Source organism: Cryptomeria japonica, unplaced genomic scaffold, assembly GCF_030272615.1.
Source record: "Cryptomeria japonica unplaced genomic scaffold, Sugi_1.0 HiC_scaffold_164, whole genome shotgun sequence".
NCBI lineage: Eukaryota > Viridiplantae > Streptophyta > Pinopsida > Cupressales > Cupressaceae > Cryptomeria > Cryptomeria japonica.
In genome coordinates, this window is record NW_026728986.1 from 147,501 (window position 1) to 162,500 (window position 15,000).

The 15,000-nt window shown below is 59.6% G+C and overlaps 1 non-coding gene across 1 annotated transcript; it reads left to right on the forward strand.

The window, feature by feature from the left end:
- Window positions 1-11,540: 11,540 nt before the first annotated feature.
- LOC131867133 (5S ribosomal RNA) lies at window positions 11,541-11,659 on the forward strand. The gene has a single exon (XR_009365725.1). It is a non-coding gene; the product is annotated as a 5S ribosomal RNA (ribosomal RNA).
- Window positions 11,660-15,000: the final 3,341 nt, after the last annotated feature.

Genomic DNA, 15,000 nt, shown 5'->3' on the forward strand with positions numbered 1-15,000 from the left:
TACCCCAACAATCATCGTGCCACTCTTCGCAGAGAGGTGATAGACGCCAACGAGCCCGCGCATAGCAATCGAGGTGTAAAAAGGGCGTTGAAGGCAGGAAGCCTGGACGAAAGAGGCTACGAGGTCACCTCGAAGCGGTCTAAGAATCGGGCGCACTTGGGGCGACTACCAGTGCCAACCCCTTATCCCGCGGTGCGTCCGACACACAGAAATTTCCAAGGCGGCCAAGGAGCCTCCCCGCATAGCAATCGGGGTGTGAGGTTACGGATGCAGCATTGATAGCAATCGAGGTGTGAGGCGAAGGATGCAGAAGTGAGAGCCGAGGGATGTAGCAGAGATAGCAATCGGGGTGTGTGATGCAGAAGAGATAGCAATCGAGGTGTGCGGTGGGAAGGGCCCAGCAGCCAGAATGCATGAAGCGACGGATGAAGCAGTGATGACAACCGGGCTGTGAGGAGAGGAGGGATGCAGCCAAGAAAGCAATCAGGGCTCGAGGCAAGGGATGCATCAAGGATAGCAATCATGTTGTGAGGCGAGATTCCAAAGGCTAAACGTGAGAGGCTGCAGGGTCGACTCAGAGAGGTCTATGCATGTGAGAGGCTGAAAGCAAGGTCGACTCGGAGCGGTCTATGCATCGGGCGCGCTTGGGGCGACTACCAGTGCCAACCCCTTATCCCGCGACGCGTCCGACAAAGAGAACGTTCCAAGGCGGCAGAGGAGGTTACCAGCCGAAGGATGCAGTAGCAATAACAGGTATAGTTCCGCGGCGGCCGAGAAGACTCACCGCATAGGAATCGGGATGCGAGGCGAGGGATGCGGCGGGAAGGCCCCGACGGCTAAACGGAAGAGGCTGCAGGGCCGCCTCGGAATGGTCCAAGCATCGGATGCGATTGGGACGACTACCAGTGCCAACCCCTTATCCCGCGATGCGTCCGATACACAGATAGTTCCAAGGCGGCCGAGGAGCCTCACCGCATATCAATCGGGGTGCGAGGCGAGGGATGGGGCGGGAAGGCCCCAACGGCTAGACGGAAGAGGCTTCAGGGCCACCTCGGAATGGTCCAAGCATCGGACGCGCTTGGGGCGACTGCCAGTGCCAACCCCTTATCCCGCGATGCGTCCGATACACAGATGGTTCCAAGGCGGCCGAGGAGCCTCACCGCATAGCAATCGGGGGTGCGAGGCGAGGGATGGGGCGGGAAGGCCCCAACGGCTAGACGGAAGAGGCTTCAGGGCCGCCTAGGAATGGTCCAAGCATCGGACACGCTTGGGGCGACTACCAGTGACAGCCCCCTATCCCGCGATGCGTCCGATACGAAGATGGTTCCAAGGCGGCCGAGGAGCCTCACCGCATAGCAATCGGGGTGCGAGGTGGGGGATGCGGCGAGATGGCCCCAACGGCTAGACGGAAGAGGCCACAGGGCCGCGTCGGAATAGTCCAAGCATCGGACGCGCTTGGGGCGACTACCAGTGACAACCCCTTATCCCGCGATGCGTCCGATACGAAGATAGTTCCAAGGCGGCCGAGGAGCCTCACCGCATAGCAATCGGGGTGCGAGGTGGGGGATGCGGCGAGATGGCCCCAACGGCTAGACGGAAGAGGCTGCAGGGCCGCCTCGGAATAGTCCAAGCATCGGACGCGCTTGGGGCCACTACCAGTGACAACCCCTTATCCCGCAATGCGTCCGATACGAAGATAGTTCCAAGGCGGCCGAAGAGCCTCACCGCATAGCAATCGGGGTGCGAGGTGGGGGATGCGGCGAGATGGCCCCAACGGCTAGACGGAAGAGGCCACAGGGCCGCCTCGGAATAGTCCAAGCATCGGACGCGCTTGGGGCGACTACCAGTGACAACCCCTTATCCCGCGATGCGTCCGATACGAAGATAGTTCCCAGGCGGCCGAGGAGCCTCACCGCATAGCAATCGGGGTGCGAGGCGAGGGATGCGGCGAGATGGCCCCAAAGGCTAGACGGAAGAGGCTGCAGGGCTGCCTCGGAATAGTCCAAGCATCGGACGCGCTTGGGGCGACTACCACTGCCAACCCCTTATCCCGCGATGCGTCCGATACACAGATAGTTCCGAGGCGGCCGAGGAGGTGGGGGATGCAGCGAGATGGCCCCAACGGCTAGACGGAAGAGGCTGCAGGGCCGCCTCGGAATAGTCCAAGCATCGGACGCGCTTGGGGCGACTACCAGTGACAACCCCTTATCCCGCGATGCGTCCGATACACAGATAGTTCCGAGGCGGCCAAGGAGCCTCACCGCATAGCAATCGTGGTGCGAGGTGGGGGATGCGGCGAGATGGCCCCAACGGCTAGACGGAAGAGGCTGCAGGGCCGCCTCGGAATGGTCCAAGCATCGGATGCGCTTGGGGCGACTACCACTGCCAACCCCTTATCCCGCGATGCGTCCGATACACAGATAGTTCCAAGGCGGCCGAGGAGCCTCACAGCATAGCAATCAGGGTGCGAGGCGAGGGATGCGGCGAGAAAGCCCCAACGGCTAGAGGGAAGAGGCTTCAGGTCCGCCTCGGAATGGTCCAAGCATCGGACGCGCTTGGGGCGACTACCAGTGACAACCCCTTATCCCGCGACGCGTCCGATACACAGATAGTTCCAAGGCGGCCGAGGAGCCTCACCGCATAGCAATCGGGGTGCGAGGCGAGGGATGCGGCGAGAAGGACCCAACGGCTACACGGAAGAGGCTTCGGGGCCGCCTCGGAATGGTCCAAGCATCGGACGCGCTTGGGGCGACTACCAGTGACAACCCCTTATCCCGCGACGCATCCGATACACAGATAGTTCCAAGGCGGCCGAGGAGCCTCACCGCATAGCAATCGGGGTGCGAGGCGAGGGATGCGGCGAGAAGGACCCAACGGCTACACGGAAGAGGCTTCGGGGCCGCCTCGGAATGGTCCAAGCATCGGACGCGCTTGGGGCGACTACCAGTGACAACCCCTTATCCCGCGACGCGTCCGATACACAGATAGTTCCAAGGCGGCCGAGGAGCCTCACCGCATAGCAATCGGGGTGCGAGGCGAGGGATGCGGCGAGAAGGACCCAACGGCTAGACGGAAGAGGCTTCGGGTCCGCCTCGGAATGGTCCAAGCATCGGACGCGCTTGGGGCGACTACCAGTGACAACCCCTTATCCCGCGACGCGTCCGATACACAGATAGTTCCAAGGCGGCCGAGGAGCCTCACCGCATAGCAATCGGGGTGCGAGGCGAGGGATGCGGCGAGAAGGACCCAACGGCTAGACGGAAGAGGCTTCGGGTCCGCCTCGGAATGGTCCAAGCATCGGACGCGCTTGGGGCGACTACCAGTGACAACCCCTTATCCCGCGACGCGTCCGATACACAGATAGTTCCAAGGCGGCCGAGGAGCCTCACCGCATAGCAATCGGGGTGCGAGGCGAGGGATGCGGCGAGAAGGACCCAACGGCTAGACGGAAGAGGCTTCGGGTCCGCCTCGGAATGGTCCAAGCATCGGACGCGCTTGGGGCGACTACCAGTGACAACCCCTTATCCCGCGACGCGTCCGATACACAGATAGTTCCGAGGCGGCCGAGGAGCCTCACCGCATAGCAATCGGGGTGCGAGGCGAAGGATGCGGCGAGAAGGACCCAACGGCTAGACGGAAGAGGCTTCGGGTCCGCCTCGGAATGGTCTAAGCATCGGACGCGCTTGGGGCGACTACCAGTGACAACCCCTTATCCCGCGACGCGTCCGATACACAGATAGTTCCAAGGCGGCCGAGGAGCCTCACCGCATAGCAATCGGGGTGCGAGGCGAGGGATGCGGCGAGAAGGACCCAACGGCTAGACGGAAGAGGCTTCAGGGCCGCCTCGGAATGGTCCAAGCATCGGACGCGCTTGGGGCGACTACCAATGACAACCCCTTATCCCGCGACGCGTCCGATACACAGATAGTTCCGAGGCGGCCGAGGAGCCTCACCGCATAGCAATCGGGGTGCGAGGCGAGGGATGCGGCGAGAAGGACCCAACGGCTAGACGGAAGAGGCTTCAGGGCCGCCTCGGAATGGTCCAAGCATCGGACGCGCTTGGGGCGACTACCAGTGACAACCCCTTATCCCGCGACGCGTCCGATACACAGATAGTTCCGAGGCGGCCGAGGAGCCTCACCGCATAGCAATCGGGGTGCGAGGCGAGGGATGCGGCGAGAAGGACCCAACGGCTAGACGGAAGAGGCTTCAGGGCCGCCTCGGAATGGTCCAAGCATCGGACGCGCTTGGGGCGACTACCGTTGCCAACCCCTTATCCCGCGATGCGTCTGATACACAGATAGTTCCGAGGCGGCCGAGGAGCCTCACCGCATAGCAATCGGGTTGCGAGGCAGATTATTGGGAAGGGAACCCCCTGGGATGCGGCTCAAGCAGTGCCCAAAGGGACTGGAATGCGGAATCACATCGAGAGACCCAAATGCTATACGAGGGCTCAAATCGAATTATCGATTTGGCCACGACATGGACGCATCGGAACGACTACCTTTGCCGAACCACTCGCAATTGCATCCATACCGAAACCAATAGACATTTCCGTTAGAGCCCTCGCATAGCATTCGGGAATCTCGCATGCCCCTCTAAATCGACCAATGCTGGCGCTCAATGAAAATCCGAGCGCTACCACCGTTCGAGCGCCAGCATTGGTCGAGTTAGAGGGGCACGGGGGAGAATGCTCCAGTCAACACCTCCCCTATATAAGTTATTTGTCCGATTCTCGCACAATCGTAGTCTGCCTCGTCGAATCAAACAACGGTCCCAGATTCCGACTTCCGTTCCGTAGAGACCCAAAAGCTAGATGGAGGCTTGCAAGAAAGAGAGTCGGCGCATAGCAATCGGGTTTCTCGAACGTTTAGGGACCGAGCTCACTTGCGGATAGGGCAAAATCCGCCAAGCAACCCAAAAGCTAGACGGGGGCTCGAATCGAATCGCCTAGGCGGCCACAACAACGACGTGTTGGATCGACTACCAGTGCCAAACCATTCAGCAAGACTAGTCTGTGTCGAGGCCGGATAGAGATTCTCAGAGAGCGCCCGCATAGCATTTAGGAGACCTGCCGCGTCCCTCACACTCGACAAATGGTGGTGCACGTTTATAAATCCGAGCGATCCCAACCCTTTCAAGCACCAACATCGGTCGAGATAGAGGGGCACGGAGGGGGCTGCGTGAGACAACACAGTCCCCTATATAAGTTATTTGTCCGATTCTCACACATCCGAAGAATGGTCATCAAATCGGACAACAGCCCAAACTTCCGACTTCCGTCCCAGAAAGCCCAAGAGCTATCTAAAACGTTCATGGCCGGAACTCGATCGCGGCTATACCAGTCCGCCAAGCAACCCAAAAGCTAGACTGGAGCTCTAGTCGAATCACCTCTGTGGCCATTGCAAGGACGTGTTGGAGCGACTACCATTGCCGAACCATTCCGCAGGTCGAGTCCATACCAAGGCCGCATAGAGATTCACGATGAGCTCCTGCATAGCAATCAGGAGACTTGCCGTGTCCATCACAATCGATAAATCCTGGTGCAAGATTTTTGCATCCGAGCGCTCCAACCAGTCGAGCACCAGCATCAATCGACATAAACGGGCACGGGGGGAGGATGCTCGAGAACACTACCTCCCCTATATAAGTTATTTGTCCGATTCTCAAGCAGCCGAAGTCTGGTCATCGAATCGGGTCAAAGACCACAACTTCCGACTTTACCCACAATGCAAGTCATCGAATCGAACATCGGCCCCCGAGTCGGACTCCATGCGTATGTCAGGTCATCGGACCCAAATTCCGCCTTCCTGCGCATGGCGGGCCATCAATATCAACTCGGTCATCGGACCCAAACTCCGCCTTTTTGCGTATGGCACGCCTTCAAATCGGTCATCGGACCCAAATTCCGCCTTCCTGTGCATGGCGGGCCATCAACATCAACTCGGTCATCGGACCCAAATTCCGCCTTTCTGCGCATGGCACGCCATCAACTCGGTCATCGGACCCAAATTCCGCCTTCCTGCGCATGGCAGGTCATCGGACACAAATTCAGACCTCGCCAATATGCCTACGTATCGAATCGGTCATCGGACCCAACTTCCGACTTCATCCATACTGTAGGGTCTTTGAGGTTGGCGCGGTGCGCTCAACCCAGGGAGTCGACCCATCGAAGCATACACCTCCCCTATATAAGCTATTTGTCCGATTCCCACACCTGTGTAGTTTGCACCTCTGACCAGGACATCGACCCCAACTTCCGAACTCGACTGCAACGACGGCACCAGCGCCTTGGTGCGCACCTTGCGACGCACAGTCCCAACATTCGCCTTCCTGCACATGGCAGGTCATCGGACCCAAATTCCGACCTCGCGAGTATGCCTACATATCGAATCGGTCATCGGACCCAACTTCCGACTTCATCCATACCGTAGGGTCTTTGAGGTTGGCGCGGTGCGCTCAACCCGGGGAGTCGACCCAACGAAGCATACACCTCCCCTATATAAGCTATTTGTCCGATTCCCACACCTGTGTAGTTTGCACCTCCGATCAAGACATCGACCCCAACTTCCGAACTCGCCTCCAACGACCGAACCAGCGCCTTGGTGCGCACCTTGCAACGCACAGTGCCAACATTCGCCTTCCTGCACGTGGCAGGTCATCGGACCCAAATTCCGACCTCGCGAGTATGCCTACATATCGAATCGGTCATCGGACCCAACTTCCGACTTCATCCATACCGTAGGGTCTTTGAGGTTGGCGCGGTGCGCTCAACCCGGGGAGTCGACCCAACGAAGCATACACCTCCCCTATATAAGCTATTTGTCCGATTCCCACACCTGTGTAGCTTGCACCTCCGATCAGGACATCGACCCCAACTTCCGAACTCGACTAAAAAGACCGCACCAGCGCCTTGGTGTGCACCTTGCAACGCACAGTGTCAACATTCGCCTTCCTGCACATGGCAGGTCATCGGACCCAAATTCCGACCTCATGAGCATACCTACTAATCGAATTGGTCATCGGACCCAACTTCCGACTTCATCCATACCGTAGGGTCTTTGAGGTTGGCGCGGTGCGCTCAACCTGGGGAGTCGACCCATCGAAGCATACACCTCCCCTATATAAGCTATTTGTCCGATTCCGACACCTGTGTAGTTTGCACCTCCGCTCAGGACATCGACCCCAACTTCCGAACTCGCCTGCAACGACCGAACCAGCGCCTTGGTGCGCACCAAAAGTGCGCACTTTTGGAGGGCACTTTTGTGCGCTCCAAAGGTGCGCACTTTTGGAGGGCACTTTTCTGCGCTCCAAAGGTGCGCACTTTTGGAGGGCACTTTTTGGAGGGCACTTTTCTGCGCTCCAAAGGTGCGCACTTTTGGAGGGCACTTTTTGGAGGGCACTTTTCTGCGCTCCAAAGGTGCGCACTTTTGGAGGGCACTTTTTGGAGGGCACTTTTCTGCGCTCCAAAGGTGCGCACTTTTGGAGGGCACTTTTTGGAGGGCACTTTTCTGCGCTCCAAAGGTGCGCACTTTTGGAGGGCACTTTTTGGAGGGCACTTTTCTGCGCTCCAAAGGTGCGCACTTTTGGAGGGCACTTTTCTGCGCTCCAAAGGTGCGCACTTTTGGAGGGCACTTTTTGGAGGGCACTTTTCTGCGCTCCAAAGGTGCGCACTTTTGGAGGGCACTTTTCTGCGCTCCAAAGGTGCGCACTTTTGGAGGGCACTTTTTGGAGGGCACTTTTCTGCGCTCCAAAGGTGCGCACTTTTGGAGGGCACTTTTGTGCACTCCAAAGGTGCGCACTTTTGGAGGGCACTTTTCCTGTGCTCCAAAGGTGCACACCTAGGTGAGCACCTTCGACCACACCTTGTAGCACACCAAACTCTGACTTTCGACTTCATCCGCAATGCAGGGTCTTTGAGGTTGGCGCAATGCGCACAACCAGGGGAGTCGACCCATCAAACCCAACACCTCCCCTATATAAGCTATTTGTCTGATTCTCATACATGCGTAGCCTGCAGGAGCAATTAGGACATCGACCCCAACTTTCGGCTTCTAAACGAAAACAAGGTCTTTGAGGTTGGTGTAATGCGAACAACTAGGGGAGTCAACCCATCAAACCCAACACCTCCCCTATATAAGCTATTTGTCTGATTCTCATACATGTGTAGTCTACAGGAGCAATTAGGACATCGACCCCAACTTTTGACTTCTTAACGAAAACAAGGTCTTTGAGGTTGACGTAATGCGCACAACCAGGGGAGTCGACCCATCAAACCCAACACCTCCCCTATATAAGCTATTTGTCCGATTCTCATACATGTGTAGCCTGCAGGAGCCATTAGGACATTGACCCCAACTTTTGACTTCTTAACGAAAACAAGGTCTTTGAGGTTGGCGTAATGCGCACAACCAAGGGAGTTGACCCATCAAACCCAACACCTCCCCTATATAAGCTATTTGTCTGATTCTCATACATGTGTAGCCTGCAACAACGATTAGGACATCCACCCCAACTTCTGAATTCGTCTGCGTTGACCGCACCAAAGGTGCACGCCTTGGTGCTCACCAAAATCCGACTTCCGACTTCTTCTGCTATGCGGGGTCTTTGAGGTTGGCGCAGTGCGCACAACCAGGGGAGTCAACCCACCGAATGCAACACCTCCCCTATATAAGCTATTTGTCTGATTCTCATACATGCGTAGACTGCAGCAATGATTAGGACATCCACCCCAACTTTTGACTTCTTAAACAAGACAGGGTCTTTGAAGTTGGTGCAGTGCACACAACCAGGGGAGTCGACCCATCAAACGCAACACCTCCCCTATATAAAGCTATTTGTCCGATTCTCATACGTGTAGTCTGCAGCAGCGATTAGGACATCGACCCCAACTTCCGAATTCGTTTGCATTGACCGCACCAAAGGTGCACGCCTTGGTGTGCACCCTGGAGTGCACTTTGGTGCTCACCTCGGTGCACACTTTGGTGTGCACCTCGGTGTGCACCAAAGGTGCGCACCTTGGAGCGCACCAAAGGTGTACACTTTGGAGCGCACCACATAGGGTCTTTGAGAGGTTGGCGCAGTGCGCACACCAAGGTGGGTGTTGAGGTGCGTGCCGAGGTGGGTGGGTGCTAGGGTGCGCTCCATGGTGGGTGCCAGGGTGGGTGCGTGCTAGGGTGGATTCCAAAGAGGGTCATAGGGTGGGTGCCAAGGTGGGTTGGTGATATAGTGGGTTCAAAGGTGGGTACTAGGGTGGGTTCCAAGGTGGGTCACAAGTTGGGTGCCAGGATGCGTGGGTGTTAGGTTGGGTGCCAAGGTGGGCTCCTGCGTGGGTGGGTGCTAGGGTGGGTTTCAAGGTGGACGCGAGGGCGGGTGCCAAGGTGGGTAACAAGTTGGGTGTTAGGATGGGTGAGTGCTAGAGTGGGTGCCAAGGTGGGTGGGTGCTAAGGTGGATGCCAAGGTGGTTCACAGGGTGGGTGGGTTCTAGGGTGAGTTCCAAGGTGGGTCACAGGTTCAGTGCTAGGGTGGGTGTCAAGGCGGGTGTCGAGGTGCCTGGGTGCTAGGGTGTGGATGCCAATGTGGGTCATAGGGTGGGTACTAGGGTGGGCTGCAATGTGGGTGCCAAGGTGGGTAACATGCTCGGTGGGTTCTAAATTGGGTGCCAGGGTGGGTGTGCACCCACCTTGCCCGAGGTGGGTGCCAAGGTGCCAGTGTGGGTGGGTGCTAAGGTGGATGCCAAGGTGGGTGAGAAGGTGGGTGATAGGTTGAGTGGTAGGATGGGTGGGTGCCAAGATGGGTCACAGGGTGGGTGCAAGGGTGGGTAGGTGCTAGGGTTGGTGTCAGGGTGGGTGGGTGCTAGGTTGGGTTCCAAGGTGGGTGCGAGGGTGAGTGTCAAGGTGGGTCACAGGTTAGGTGCTAGGATGGGTGAGTGCTAGGGTGCAAAGGTGCCAGGGTGGGTGCTAGGATGGGTCGATGCTAGGGTGAGTGGCAAGGTGGGTCCACAAGTGTCAAGGTGGGTGCCGAGGTGGGTGCCAAGTCGGCGACTGCTATGGTGGATGCCAAGGTGGGTCACGGGGTGGGTGCCAAGTTGCTAGGTTGGGTTCCAAGGTGGGTGCCAACGTGGGTGCTAGGGTGCGTGGGTTAAAGGGTGTGTCACAACGTGGGTGCCAGGATGGGTGCGCACCCACACTGGCCAAGACGGGTGCGGGTGCAAGGTTGGGTTCCAAGCCCGGTCACAGGCTGGGTGCTAGGATGGGTGGGTGCCAAGGTGGGCACCAGGGTGGGTGCACCCACCCTGGCCAAGGTGGGTCACGGGGTGGGTCCTAGGGTGGGTAACGGGGTGGGTACTAAGGTGCGTGCCAAGGTGGGTCATAGGGTGGGTGCCAAGGTGGGCACCAGGGTGGGTGTGCACCAACCCTAGCCAGGGTAGGTCACGGGGTGGTTGTCGGGGTGGGCGTCAAGGAGCCAAGGTGGGTGGCAAGTAGCCAAGTTGCGTGCCAAGGTGGGTGTCGGGGTGGGTGCCAAGGATCCAAGGTGGGTGCCAAGGAACCAAGGTGGGTGTCTGGGTGGGTGCCGAGGTGGGAGCCAGGGTGGGTCCCAAGGTGAGTGCAAAGGTGGGTGCCAGGGTCAAGGTGAGTGCCAATGTGGGTTCCAAGGTGCCAGGGTCAGGGTGAGTGCCAATGTGGGTTCAAAGGTGCTAAGTTGGGTGCGAGGTTGGGTGCGAGGGTGGGTGGGTGCCAAGGTGTGCTAGGTGGAAGCCCGGGTGGGTCGGCATCCCATGGGTGTCGAGTTGGGTGCCTGATGGGTGCTTCTTGTCAAGTTTTAGTCGTCGGGACTCATTTCGAGCCTTAGAGGTCGTTTCTTGTCCGGTTGCCCTGTCTTCGACCTGGGAACCCAATTTTGGTCCTCGGGTCCCATTTTTTTTTGTCTCGCATCCCACTTTTGGCCTGTGGCCTTTTCGGGGTCGATTCTCGTTTTGGGCATCAGAGCATGTTTCTTCTCCTAAAACCCAATATTTGTTTATTAAGTCTCGGAACACATTTTTGTTCTCGTGGACCCATCATGGGTCTTGGAACGCATTTGTGGTCCTTGGGTCCCATTTTGCATCCCGAAACTTGTGTTTTGGTGCTTGATCCCTATTTTGGGTGCCCACCTTGCACCAAGTGCGCACCCGGGGCAAACCGAGCGCCTTGGTGCACCAGGGCAAGATCGAGCGTGCACCCGAGGCGCCCCGAACATGCACCAAGGTGCACTCGGCCCACATGTGAGCGCAGGTCGTTGCGCCCGAGGTGGTGTGTGGGCACCGCGTTGCAGACGGGACACTGCACGCACACGACGCCCCCTCCAGGTGCACGCACGTAGGCCGGGCCGGGTGCACACCCGACGCCCTAGCAAGGTGCGCGCACCCGGGCAGGGCTCACACTTGGCGAACGGGGCGCACTTCGCGAGGGAGGGTGTGCACCTCGACGGGGGTGGGTGGCCGGGGTGGATTCGCACGTGGGTCGCGGTTTGCTAAGTACACACTGCGACAAGCTCATAACGGGTGCGATCATACCAGCGTTAGTGCACCGGATCCCATCAGAACTCCGCAGTTAAGCGCGCTTGGGCCGGAGTAGTACTGGGATGGGTGACCTCCCGGGAAGTCCCGGTGTTGCACCCTTTTTTAGTTTTTCGCCGGGCGTCGCAATGCTATTTGAATAAACCTTTTGCCCGTTTGCGTTCTCGTCGGGGCCGGGCCGGGCCGGGGTGCGCTGCCCGCACTACCGCGCGCGCGGGGGCGACACCGAGCGCGCACCCGAGGCGCCCCGAGCACACAGGCCACGGTGCAACCCGGGCGTTGTGCGCGCACCCCGGTGCGCCCGAGGTGCTGCGCGCGCACCCAGGTGAAATCGGTGTGCACCTCGGCCAGTGCGCGCTCGGTCGAGTCGCGCACGTTGGCCAAGGTGCACGGTGATGTTTCTTACTCTAAGGTTCCGCACCAGACGCCCGGGACAGGTGAGCGAAGCTGGGCGGGGCCGGGTGCGCGGCCGGGGCAGGTGCACGCAGCTGGAGAGAGCTTTGGAGCACACTTCGGAGCGCACCAATGATGCGCTCCATTCAAAAGTTTCCTGAAAAGGCAAAAAAAGTTGAGATTATAGAATTTCCCACTTGAGAGATTGTAAAAAAAAAAAATTTAAAATGAAGGAAACGCGGGTGCCAAGGTGTGCGCAGCCCAGCCAAGGTGTGCGCACCAAGGCGCCCACCCTGGCGAAGGTGCACGCAAGGTGCGCACCCGAGGCAAACCGGACAATTAACCCAACTTTCGACTTCGCGCGCACCTTGGAGCGCACTTCGGAGCGCTCCTTGGTGCGCACCAATCTTGGGCACCTCGGAGTGCACCATGGCGCCCACCAAGGTGCGCACCCGGGGCAAACCGAGCTCCGACTTCGTGCGCACCTTGGAGCGCACGAAAGGTGCGCACCATGGCGCCCACCAAGGTGCGCAGCCCAGCCAAGGCGTGCGCATCAAGGTGCGCACCCTGGCGAAGGTGCGCACCCGGGGCAAACCGAGCTCCGACTTCGTGCGCACCTTGGAGCGCACAAAAGGTGCGCAACCCAGCCAAGGTGTGCGCACCCCGGTCAAACCGAGCTCCGAATCGTGCGCACCAGAGGTGCACGCCATCGTGCGCACCTTGGAGCACACTTCGGAGCCCTCCTTGGTGCGCGCCGATGTTGCGCACCTCGGAGCGCACCCGGGGAAAACAATGCAATTAACCCGACTTTCGACTTCGTGGGCACCTCGGAGCGCTCTCGGGTTCGCACCTCGGAGCACACCGAGGTGCGCACCTTTGATGCGCTGCCTTCACCAATTTCCAGAAAAGGCAAGAAAACATTGAGAAGGTGTGCGCACCGAGGTGCCCACCCTGGCGAAGGTGCACGCGAGGTGCGCACCCGGGGCAAACCGGGCTCCGACTTCGTGCACGCCGCACCTTGGAGCACACTTCGGAGCGCTCCTTGGTGCGCACCAGGGCGCGCAACCCAGCCGAGGTGCCCACCCCGGCGAAGGTGCACGCGAGGTGCGCACCCGGGGCAAACCGGGCTCCGACTTCGTGCACGCCATGGTGCCCACCGCGGCGAAGGTGCACGCGAGGTGCGCACCCGGGGCAAACCGGGCTCCGACTTCGTGCACGCCGCACCTTGGAGCACACTTCGGAGCGCTCCTTGGTGCGCACCATGGTGCCCACCAGGGCGCGCAACCCCGCCGAAGGTGCACGCGAGGTGCGCACCCGGGGCAAACCGGGCTCCGACTTCGTGCACGCCGCACCTTGGAGCACACTTCGGAGCGCTCCTTGGTGCGCACCATGGTGCCCACCAGGGCGCGCAACCCCGCCGAAGGTGCACGCGAGGTGCGCACCCGGGGCAAACCGGGCTCCGACTTCGTGCACGCCATGGTGCGCACCGCGGCGAAGGTGCGCACCCGGGGCAAACCGGGCTCCGACTTCGTGCACGCCGCACCTTGGAGCACACTTCGGAGCGCTCCTTGGTGCGCACCAGGGCGCGCAACCCAGCCGAGGTGCCCACCCCGGCGAAGGTGCACGCGAGGTGCGTACCCGGGGCAAACCGGGCTCCGACTTCGTGCACGCCGCACCTTGGAGCACACTTCGGAGCGCTCCTTGGTGCGCACCATGGTGCCCACCAGGCCGCGCAACCCAGCCAAGGTGTGCGCACCAAGGTGCACGCGAGGTGCGCACCCGGGGCAAACCGGGGTCCGACTTCGTGCACGCCGCACCTTGGAGCACACATCGGGGCGCTCCCGGGTTCGCACCGGCGTTGCGCACCGTGGTGGGCACCTCGGAGCACACCAAGGTGGGCAGCGAGGTGCGCACCTTTGATGCGATGCCTTCACTAATTTCCATAAAAGGCAAAAAAAAAACGAGATTTTAAAATTTCCGTTTTGAAAGATAGTGAGAAAAAGGGAATGCTGGTGCCATCTTGAGCCCGCCCTGGTGCGCAGCCCAGCCAAGGTGTGCGCACCAAGGTGCCCACCCTGGCGAAGGTGCGCGCCCGGGCAATTAACCCAACTTCCAACTTCGCGCGCGCCAGGGTGGGAGCGCACCCAACAACCGGGCCTGGGAAGAGCCAATGCGAGAAACCCCACCAAACGCTCTGACAAAAAAAGAGGGGGCGCTCCAGTAACCCCGCTTCGGAGCGCACCCTGGGCAAACCCAGCCAAGGTGCCCACCCCGGCCAAGGTGCAGGCGAGGTGCGCACCCGGGGCAAACCGGGCTCCGACAACGTGCACGCCGCACCTTGGAGCACACTTCGTAGCGCTCCCGGGTGCGCACCTCAGAGCACACCAAGGTGGGCAGCGAGGTGCGCACCTTTGATGCGCTGCCTTCACTAATTTCCAGAAAAGGCAAAAAAAAAAGGAGATTTTAAAATTTCCGTTTTGAAAGATAGTGAAAAAAACGGAACGCGCGTGCCATCTTGAGCCCGCCCTGGTGCGCAGCCCAGGTAAGGTGCCCACCCTGGCAAAGGTGCGCACCCGGGCAATTAACCCTACTTCCGACTTCGTGCGCGCCAGGGTGGCAACCGGGCCTCGGAAGAGCCAATGCGAGAAACCCCACCAAACGCTCCGACAAAAAAAGAGGCGGCGCTCCAATAACCCCGCTTCGGAGCGCAGCCGGGGCAAACCCAGCCAAGGTGCCCACCCCGACGAAGGTGCACGCGAGGTGCGCACCCGGGGCAAACCGGGCTCCGACAACGTGCACGCAGCACCTTGGAGCACACTTCGAAGCACTCCCGGGTGCCCACCGGCGTTGCGCACCGTGGTGGGCAGCGAGGTGCGCACCTTTGATGCGCTGCCTTCACTAATTTCCAGAAAAAGGCAAAAAAAAATGAGATTTTAAAATTTCCGTTTTGAAAGATAGTGAAAAAAAAGGAACGCGGGTGCCATCTTGAGCCCGCCCTGGTGCGCAGCCCAGGCAAGGCATGCGCACCAAGGTGCCCACCCGAGGTGCAC